Source organism: Cornus florida, unplaced genomic scaffold (assembly GCF_030987335.1).
Source record: "Cornus florida cultivar Cherokee Brave unplaced genomic scaffold, ASM3098733v1 CherokeeBrave_3.0.0_Hap2_Chr09, whole genome shotgun sequence".
NCBI lineage: Eukaryota > Viridiplantae > Streptophyta > Magnoliopsida > Cornales > Cornaceae > Cornus > Cornus florida.
This window is the reverse complement of record NW_026775579.1, coordinates 75,975,860-75,986,220: the sequence shown is the minus strand read 5'-3', so window position 1 is coordinate 75,986,220 and position 10,361 is coordinate 75,975,860.

Sequence of the window (10,361 nt, the reverse complement as noted above, 5' to 3'; positions counted from 1 at the left end):
TTGAATCTTGAAAATCAAGGATTGCGCAAGGGTGATTTAGTTCACTAATAGTATAGTGAACGATACTGGTAGAGTTGGCGTGGATCGACCTACATATAATTAAAGTTTTGTGTTCCCTTAAAAAAGGTAGATAAAGAAACTCTTCAGGGGTTCAGGAATTGAATGGAGTTCTTCTCGGTACGAAGCAAATATTATATAGCATGTTTTGGGGAGTATGGGGGTTAGGTTGTGACGATCTAAGTTGCTTTATACAGTTACATTAGACGATATGCATTATGTGTATAAGGAGGATGAAGGTTAAACCTTTGGCATTTGTTGAGGCAAATGGATTTTGTTTTGAGCTATGTTTCGAGGTTAGGTGATTACCTCCGAAACTGTAGAAAGGAGATTGTGAACCAATCGGGTAAAGTTGATTTCTTAAAGAGATTTTCTTTGCTAGGAGGAACGATGTTTTACGTAGGCTTCTATTGTGTTTTATTGTGTTTGATTGTGTGTGCTTTATGTGTTTCCTTTTTGTTAATTATTCAGGATCGGGATTGCGGTTTAGTTGGGGACACAAGTGTGTGATCAGCCAACTACCGTTTTGGAAGAATAACGTTAGTTACGCTAGGATTTTGAGCTTGTGGTCATAGGATTTGGTAAGTATACATACCTTCAGCCAATCTAATGAACCTAGACATGCGTGGTTATGGTTTGTTTTCAGGATGGGATAAGTAAATCAGTAGTTCTAGTCAAATGATATAGATTCATTTGATAAACTGTAACGTCACGATGGTTTCTCGGAGGAACTAACTTGGCTGAATTATTTTTTTTTTCTCTCAGAAAATTTTAGACAGGTGTTCCCAAGACAGTAGGAGGATTTTGTATTGGGTTAAGTACTTGTTGGAACGACACCGACTGAGGATAGGATATGGATTAACTATTCATCAGTTTATCCTTCATTAAGAATTTGATTCATGAGGGCGTGTCGTTAGGAGGAGTTGCTGGGGTTGCATATCAAGGAGGAAGCAAGGTCTCTTCATTTGCACAAATAATATGGAATTTTTTATTTTTTTTTTTAGGTCACAGTTTGCAATAAATAGTTATTGCTGGGAATTGTTGACTTTTTGGGAGATATTCCTTGAAATTAGACAAGAAGTCTAACAGACACTTACTTGTGTTAAGGAAGTAGGATGTCAAAGACTTGCAGGTCAGATTAAACATCTAAATATGGAAGCTGGTGTTACCAGACTAATGATATGGTCGTTAGACAAATTGGAAGGAGGATGTGAGAACTGAGGTTCACAACTCTTAGTTCCTTGTTTATCGTGGAGGAAACATAATGCTTCACGGTTTGAAGCAGCTGTTTGGAGGACAGACAGGAAAAGGGGCACAGTGAGTTTGTCTCAAAGTCTGATATCTATTCGATAAATTCAGATGGACCATCAGAGATCGCTAGATCCTTGTAGCCATTTCTCTTACTAGAGAAGGAATGACAGAGTCGTTTCCACGGATTTGGTTGAGACATTGCTAATTCTACACAAGGGTCAGGATTCTGGTTGAGATATTGCTTGACTGATAAAATTATATCAGCTTCGTTTTGTCTATTTTGGAACTAGTAAGATATTAGTTCATAGGAATAGCACGGATCACGAGACGGCTTAGATGGATAGATGTGGTGATTCACGCTTTGTATTAAGTTTCGTCTGGTGGAAGTTATTGGGAGCATGCTAATCTTATCAACCAATTTGGTAATTGAACCTTCGGTGATTAGTGCGAAATTAGTTGAGTTTTAGCATGTGTGAACATAACACTTGCTATTACTAAGGAAATTGGAAAGGTCAACTTGGAGTGTTGGAGCTGACCCTGGTTAGCAAGATGGAAGATTGATACTTGGATGTCATTGGAGGTTTTAGCCTCTTCCTATGTCAAAATGGGAGTAGGACTCGGAAGGAGTGGATGGTTGGTCGAAATTACCAACATTGGTTGGAATTTTAATCCTCTATGGATTAAGTGTAGTGGATAGAGCAAGTTCGCTGGTGGATATTACTTCTAGTACTATTTTACTTGGAAGTTTCTTATCAGTTCTACATTGCACTGATAACGGAGTCATAGCATGTGGTTACTCATTATAGTAGATAAAAGGTGTTATGTCATAGGAATTTTCTGAAGATGTTGGAGCAACAACTATGCTTCGCACTTCTAGACGGGAATTTTGATCAAACTATTATCGTTGATCATGGAGGATATGTTTCGGACATTTCTCTTAAGTGTGAATGGGAAATTGAAAGTGTTACTTCCCTTTTTGGTTATTATCTGTGCTAGTATTGGCACAAGGAGGTTAGTGTGACCACGTTTGGGGTTTTGGATGCTACGTAGTGCAGCTCTCTCACTTGTTGGTCTGAAATGGAAGCAAGGTTATATAATAAGACCTTGACTTTATTTAAAGGATTTATCGGAGAGAAATGCTCTCTTTTATATAGGACTGCGCACGGTTTGGAGGCGGTAGTCAGATTTTATAAATAGTTGAACTCGTGCAGTAGAGTTTTATCAGGAACTGGTTGGTTAGAATGTCTTCCGTGTAGGAAGCAATGTGCTGTTTGGAGGAAGGTCAGTTTTAAATATTAAATTGACTTTTCACGGTTTTTGTTTCTCAGATTAGGCAGTAGCCTATAGTTTAGCGTTACCGATTTGTTAGGCGCTGTATGCCTAAGAATTTTGTGCGTATATTCTATGGCACTTGGAGCACTACGGATTGGTATCCTGGTATAGATATTAGGTAAGGATAATTTGTTGTGCAAAACAACCTATGTGTAGTTTGTGGTGTTTCTTAACTAATGGAACCATGCATTTTTTTTAAAGGAATGAGAATTCAGTGGAGCCCATAAACAGAGGAAAAAGTTCACAACGGAATGGAAAGGAATTTAAAATAAAAGAATTCTGAATTTCATGAATTCCGAGGACGGAATTCCTTTTGTTAGAGGGGAAGAATGTAATACCCCTAATTCTCAAAAGGATATAACTGGAATTTATTTATTTATTTTATATGCATTTTAATGGATTAATTGATTATTTGATTTGTGTGCATTTGAAATTGTTATTTATTTTATTATTTGCGTAATTGATTAATTGTGAATTATTTATTTGTTTTACTTTAATTATTTAATTGTAATGGGCTATGTGTTTTAATTTAAATTGGTGTATTTGTGATTTAATTATTTGATTATTAGTGACTTAATTGACATGTATTTTTGGTAGCTTAGAGTATTTACGTGTGCTGTATTTATAATTATTTTTAGGGTTTAATTTATGTATAATGGGGTAGCCGACGTATTAATGGACTGGGATTAGGATTAGGGTTTAGAAGGAACCTATATATATATAAGACAGTAGGGTCTGCTAGGTTACAAACCCTATTCACGACATAGTATCTTGAGAGGAAAAACAGAGGAAAACTAGAGAAGAGAGAAACAGAGAGGTTTGATGGGAAAATACATAGAGCTTTTAGCTATAGACTAAAGGTATGCCACAGAGGAAGGAAGAGGTTGATGGTGGAATAGAACTGGAGCAGTAGGAAGGTTGCCGGTAGTCGTCCGTTCGTCGGAAACTCCATAGACGGCGGGGAATCTAAAGGCAAGTTTCATTCTATCTCCTTCCTATAAACTTGTGTTTCGTGCATTCTCTATAGTCTCCAGGAATCTAATTTAATTATTAAAATGGATGTTTATGTGTGATAGAGTCTCTGTACAATTTTAAACCCCTGTTCGCTTTTGAAACTATAAACTGTTGTGATTTTGTTTTAAATTTTTGTCATTAATTTCACAAGAGAATTTGAAGAGTTTCTAGGATTTAATGAACTTGAATTGAACCCTAGGAATGTAAGAAAAATTCTAGAATGGAGGGTTGAACTTCGCCGGACGCGAAGAAGATAAACGGAGAAAACATAAACTGTTGCATTCATGGTTTAAGCTTTTGCTAGGTGATTTATGCTGGAATTAAAGAAGTTTCTAGGCTTATTAGGACTTAATTTGAACCTTAGAAATCTTTAACAAAAGGTGGGATAGAGGGCGGAGGCTTTGCCGGACACGAAGAAGGCAACACAGAGGAAGCAGAGAAGGAAAAACGAAGGCTGGGGAAGTGGAGGCGGCTCCACACTTCAATGGAGGCGGCTCCATTGAAGTGGAGCCAGCTCTACAAAGAGTTGAGGCGGCTTAACTTAAAATTGGAGCTGGCTCCAATTTTATAAAGTGCCCAGTACGTGAATTTTGTGATTTCAGGGCTCCAGTGTGTGCTTAAACTTGGTTGGATGGATTTGAATGATGTAATTAAATAGGATTATACCCAAGAATGATTAATTATACCCAGGAATGATTAATTCATGTTAGGAACTTGATCAACTTGGGATTTAAAATTTAATTCACATGCGGTTTACGGCTTGGAAGAAATTAAATTGCTTGTCGTGATGTTTAAGCAAATTTAATGGTGAGGTTTTAAAATGATGTATTTAATTTATTAAAAGACCTAGAATTATTGGTTGAGGCTATGGGAGTGGATGTCATGACTTTTAATTATTAATTAAGCATGCAGTCAAGGAGGGTGGAAGGGTTAATTTCTAGCGTGGTACTAGTAAATTAAACAGACTAAAATAAAAGTTGTTTTTGTGAGGTTATATAAATGAAATATATAATGTATGGGTCCCAGGAATGTTGGTTTTTACTATAGTTATAGACATCATGAAATTTAGATATTAAATTATATGCTGTCAGGAGCAGTGGAAGTTGTAATTGCTAGTCTTGCTTTAGAAAACTAAATGGACTAGCATGGAGGTGGTTTTGGCATTCAAATAAAATGTGTTCAGTTTTAATATCTGAGTATCATTAGATCATGCTTTGGACTTATAGTTGGGGATTAAATAGTCACCATGAGAGTTAAATATTAATTTACATGCCGACAAGGATTGAGAAGGATTTATATGCTAGTCTTCGTTTTAATAATGTAAATGAACTAGTTTGGATGTATTAGTTGGGAATTCTAGTATAATGTGCAGTTTATAATTCTGTTATTCATTATATTATGTTATGGATGATAATTGCTGAACTGTCATAATTTCTGTTTTGTCAATTATATGGAAATGGATAGCTTAAATTGTTTATCAGTACTTTAACAATTTAAAAGGAGGATCTATGATTATAATCATATACTGGATGCATAATAGGATCTTGTCTATATTTGATTGCTATTATGTTTGTTTTTGGATTTATTTGATGTTCATTTGAATTTACATCATCTGTGGATCATATGCATGTATGTACCGATATGGGACGGTGACATACGGAGGGACGGATAGATCAAAATGCTAATTCCAACCCAATCATACATACGGAATGGATTAACTAAAATAGTTAACTCCTACATGGATGCATGTCCTGTCAACTAAAACAGTTGAATGACATAATGGATGGTTGTTTTATCTTTCTGCATTAGGAAGGAATTTATATATATATACTTATGGTACCGTGATACGAGCTTGAGTCTCCTGATCACGGTTAGGGTGCGTATATCGCCTAGGATTGATAACTAGACCTGATGATGTTTCCCTGGTTGTTCTACTCGGGTTGAGATGGATTATGTGGGCTGGTGAACGTCCTATAGTGTGTACTTATATCTATATGAACTACTTTAGTTATTGTTGAGCTATCTAGGATGTATTTGCGTATCGGGTTTATATATGGATTGTAGTAGTATGAAACTTGCATGTGGGCCTAACCCACCCTTATTTTTTCAGTTGTTTGATAGTACCAGGTTTAGAGCTTTTTCGTGGGGATGCAGATACAGTCACTCACTCTTCCGACTAAATAGGATTTTCTTTCTGACTTTAGTTTTGGATTTTAATTCTGTAAAGTTTTATCATTTGGGATTATTAGGGGTCCACTAGTTGGATTCCTGAGTTGTACGGAATTAAAGGTTTAAATTTTATTAAACTTTTATTTGGAGGATTTTTTTTCGTATTTAGATTTCTACTCAGCTTATTATTTAATTTCTTTATTTCGTTTTGTATTCCTGCTTGTTTACATATTAATTGTTTGGTATCCCTCGGATCTGTGCTCGGACTTGATCACTCGTGGCTCTAGAATCGAGGGGTATCACATGTTGTGATGACTCCACTGAACACGTACCAAAGGAAAAACCTTATAACGAAGGATTTGCTCCCTATGGTCAACAATACGACCCGGTGACTCCAAATAAGTTATATCAGGCTGCAACTCAAACTCCCCAACATCGATATGCTGATACTAATCCATATCTCGCAAAAATTTCTGCAACAAGGAAACATGAAACACATAATGGACGCGATCCAAATTATCCGGAAGTGCCAACCGATAAGTGACAGCTCCAACTCGATCCGTAATCATAAATGGACTGACATCGCGGAGATAACTTCTCTTTCTTCCTAAAGCGTATTGCACCCTTCATAGGTGACACTTTGAGTAGTACCTGATCCCCAACCTGAAACTCCAACGCACGTGTGCAACGATCACCATAGCGTTTCTGCCGACTCTGAGCAGTGCGCATGCGATCTTTCGATCTTTAATAAGAGCGATCTTCTCAGAAGTATCCTTGATGAACTCAGGACCCAAGAATCTGCTCTCACCAACCTCTATCCAACAAACAGGCAATCGACACGGGCGGCCGTATAAGCCCTCATATGGTGCCATCCCAATAGTCTTCTGGAAACTATTATTATAAGCAAACTCCACAAGTGGCAAGTAATCCTCCTAGTGGCCCTTGAAATTAAGAACACACGACCGAAGCATATCCTCCATGATCTGATTTATTCGCTCAGTCTGTCCATCCGTCTGAGGATGATAAGCAGTACTAAGGTGTAATTCTATACCCAAAGCCTGCTGAAAACTCTTCCAAAATCCTGACACAAAGCTCGAATCCCTATCTGATATAATAGACAATGGAGTGCCATGCAACTTTACAATCTCTGAAATGTAAAGTCTCACCAACTGCTCCGAAGTGAAGTCAGTGCGAATAAGCAAGAAGTGAGCTGAGTTCGTCAATCTGTCCACGATGACCCAAATGGAATTGTGATCTTTGAAGGAATTAGGCAATCCCTCCACGAAATCCATGGAAATGTTCTCCTATTTCCACTTCGGTATCTGCAGTGGTTGTAGAGCTCCTGGCGGCCTCTGATGATCTATCTTGACCATCTAACAAGTACTACACTGAGAAACAAAAAGAGCAATGTCCCTCTTCATACCTGCCCACCAAAACTACCGCTTCATATCCTGATATATCTTGTCCCCTCCTGGATAAATAGAAAACTCAGAGTGATGAGTCTCAGTCATCACATCCTTCCTCAAATCTTCAGCAAAAGGTACCACTAACCGTCCCTTGTACCACAAACCTCCATCAGCCCCAATATAGTAGAATGGAACCTTTCTGAAAACTATTTCTGTAACTTTGTTAATACACTACTGATTCGTTAGTTGTGCCTTTAAAACCTTGCGAATGATAGAAGGTGTAACTACCATGCAAGCCATGAAAGCATCCGACAATTCATTAACCTTTTTCAATGCATTCCATTTAGTAATGAATAGAGCGGAAAGACTACCAACAGGTCGGCGACTGAGTGCATCAGCCACCACATTCGCTTTACCTGGATGGTACTGTATAAAAAAGTGATAATCTTTCACAAACTCCAACCACCTGCGCTGTCTCATATTCTGCTCCGGCTGAGTAAACAAATATTGGAGACTCTTGTGATCGCTGAATAATCTGAAGGACTCACCCAACAGATAATGCCTCCAAATACGTAAGGCAAAGACTACAGCTGCCAACTCCAAATCATGTGTTGGATAATTAAGCTCGTGAGGCTTAAGCTTCCGAGATCCATACGAAATCGATCGCTCCTCCTACATCAAAACATATCCAAGACCCTGCAAAGACGCATCTGTGTAGACCAGATACTCTATCTTGCTCTGTGGGGTAGACAAAACCGGTGCAGAAGTCAACTTAGTCTTTAGCTCATTAAAAGCTTTCTGACAATGTTCATCCCACACGAACCGTACACCCTTCTTAGTCAGATGAGTGAGCGGTCCCGTTATCTTTGAGAACCCCTGGTTAAACCTCCTATAATATCCTGCCAAACTGAGAAAACTCCGAATCTCGGTAGGTGATGTAGGTTGTCCCCACTCAACCACTGCTGAAACCTTGGCCTGATCCACCGCTATTCCCCTTTTTGACACCACGTGACCTAGAAATTTCACTTCCCGCTGCCAAAATTCACATTTCTCGAACTTGGTATACAACTGGTGCTTATGAAGCATCTACAAGACTATCTAAAGATGTCTAGCATGATCGTCCTCCGACCTCGAGTAAATCAAAATGTCATCAATGAAGACAATGACAAATTGATCCAAGTAAGCCCTAAAGACTCTGTTCATTAAATCCATGAAAACCGTTGGTGCATTAGTCAACCCAAACGGCATCACCCGAAACTCATAAGATCCATATCTAGTGAGAAACGCTGCCCTCGGAACATCCTGCTCCCGAACCCGAAGTTGATGATATCCAGATCGCAGATCAATCTTAGAGAAATACGTAGGTCTCTTCAACTGATCAAAAAGATCATCAATCTTGGGTAACGGATACTTGTTACGAATAGTAACCTTGTTCAACTCCCTATAATCTATACACAGACGGAGCGAACCATCCTTCTTCTTTACAAATAACACCGGTGCTCCCTAGGGTGAAGTACTCCTACGAATGAAACCCTGGCTGAGTAGTTGTTGAATCTGATCCCTCAGCTCAAGCATCTCCACTGGTGCCATCCTATATGGTGCCCTAGCAATAGGCGTAGTGCTTGGAGCTAAGTCTATCACAAAGTCGATCTCGCGACTAGGTGGCAGCCTTGGAATCTCCTGAAATACATCCGGGAAATCCTGTACAACCGGTATGTTATCCAATGATACAGTAGTCCCCTCCTCCGTTTCCTCCTCCACATGGAACAAATAGGTGCTAGTGACCCCGCTAGAACGTGGCATAGCAATGACATACATGTCCTAACCAGGTATAGTGAGCACAATAGACCTTTCCAAAATGAATAACTTGAGCATGGCAGTGGTAACCAATTCATCCCAAGTATCACGTCATAAGTGTGCCTGTCCAAGACCAAAAGATTTGCTAGAAATCTGAGTCTACCAATATCTAGTGTCACCGGTCCATCCTATATAGCAGTATTGCCTAAAAGCAAATATCCTAAGGTCTATTGTGTAAACGTATCACCAACCAAATCTATGGAAATTCCCTGTTTCTTAAAACTCCGTAAAGCAGAACACATAAAGTACACCAAAAAAAAAAAAAAAATACTCCGCAATCCTCCCATTTTTAAGTTATCATTCTATCATAGGAAGTCCTCCTTCCAAACCAAACCTACTATATCGACTTACACCAGTTCGTTTATAAACTCATTGATAATCATTCTGTCTCAACACAATGTACCACAAGCAAAATATCTGTTTGCCTGTTCAAAACCAATCACTCCACTGTGATAGCCATCTGTTAGCCCAACATACACATTCTAGTACAGCTTAATAAAACCATATGTGTATAAATCATAACAATGCCATCACAAAACACAATAGAGTAGCCAAAACCATTAGTTCACTTTATTAAGAACTTTTCCAAACCAAAACTGTCAAACAAATAACCGTAAGGTATTCTTTAACATAATCCTAGTGTATGTGATTAAATCCGTACTACATTCTTACTAATACCTCATCCATTACTAGTAATTATCAGTACTTTTAAAAGAGCAGTCACCCTTGAACTCCGATGCCCTCCATCTTGGATGCTCCGGTATCTCCTCCATCCTGATCTTTTTCGGGGTTTTCCTCTCCGCTTGGCTTAGCTTCGAGCACCACCGAAGTTGTGTTAGGTCCACAGTATGGTGGCCAATCCTGCACACAAGAAACTTTCCTTGACTTATACTCCGAAGCAACTCCTATTGGAATTAATTCCAATTCTGCCTTCTTGGTCGGCCTTCGTAGGGAAATCGTCGGAGTAGCCTTCCTTGGCCTTGGGCCCTTCTTTGCTTTCATCGCGGACCCCATCCTCTTCCTAATGCCAAACATTCTGCAAGTATAGAATAATCTTGACATCAGTACTTTCTAAACGAACTGTAAAGGAATACAATGAATCCTAAACTTAAGCTCTAATAAAGAGAAAACGCTACGCGGAAGTCTTATACGATAGAATCCTAGAGACACTTGAACCTGGAGTGCTTTGATACCAACTATGATACCCTCGGATCCGAGACACGGGTTGATCAGGCTTAAACCCAAACCCGAGGGAATATCAAACAATTAATATAT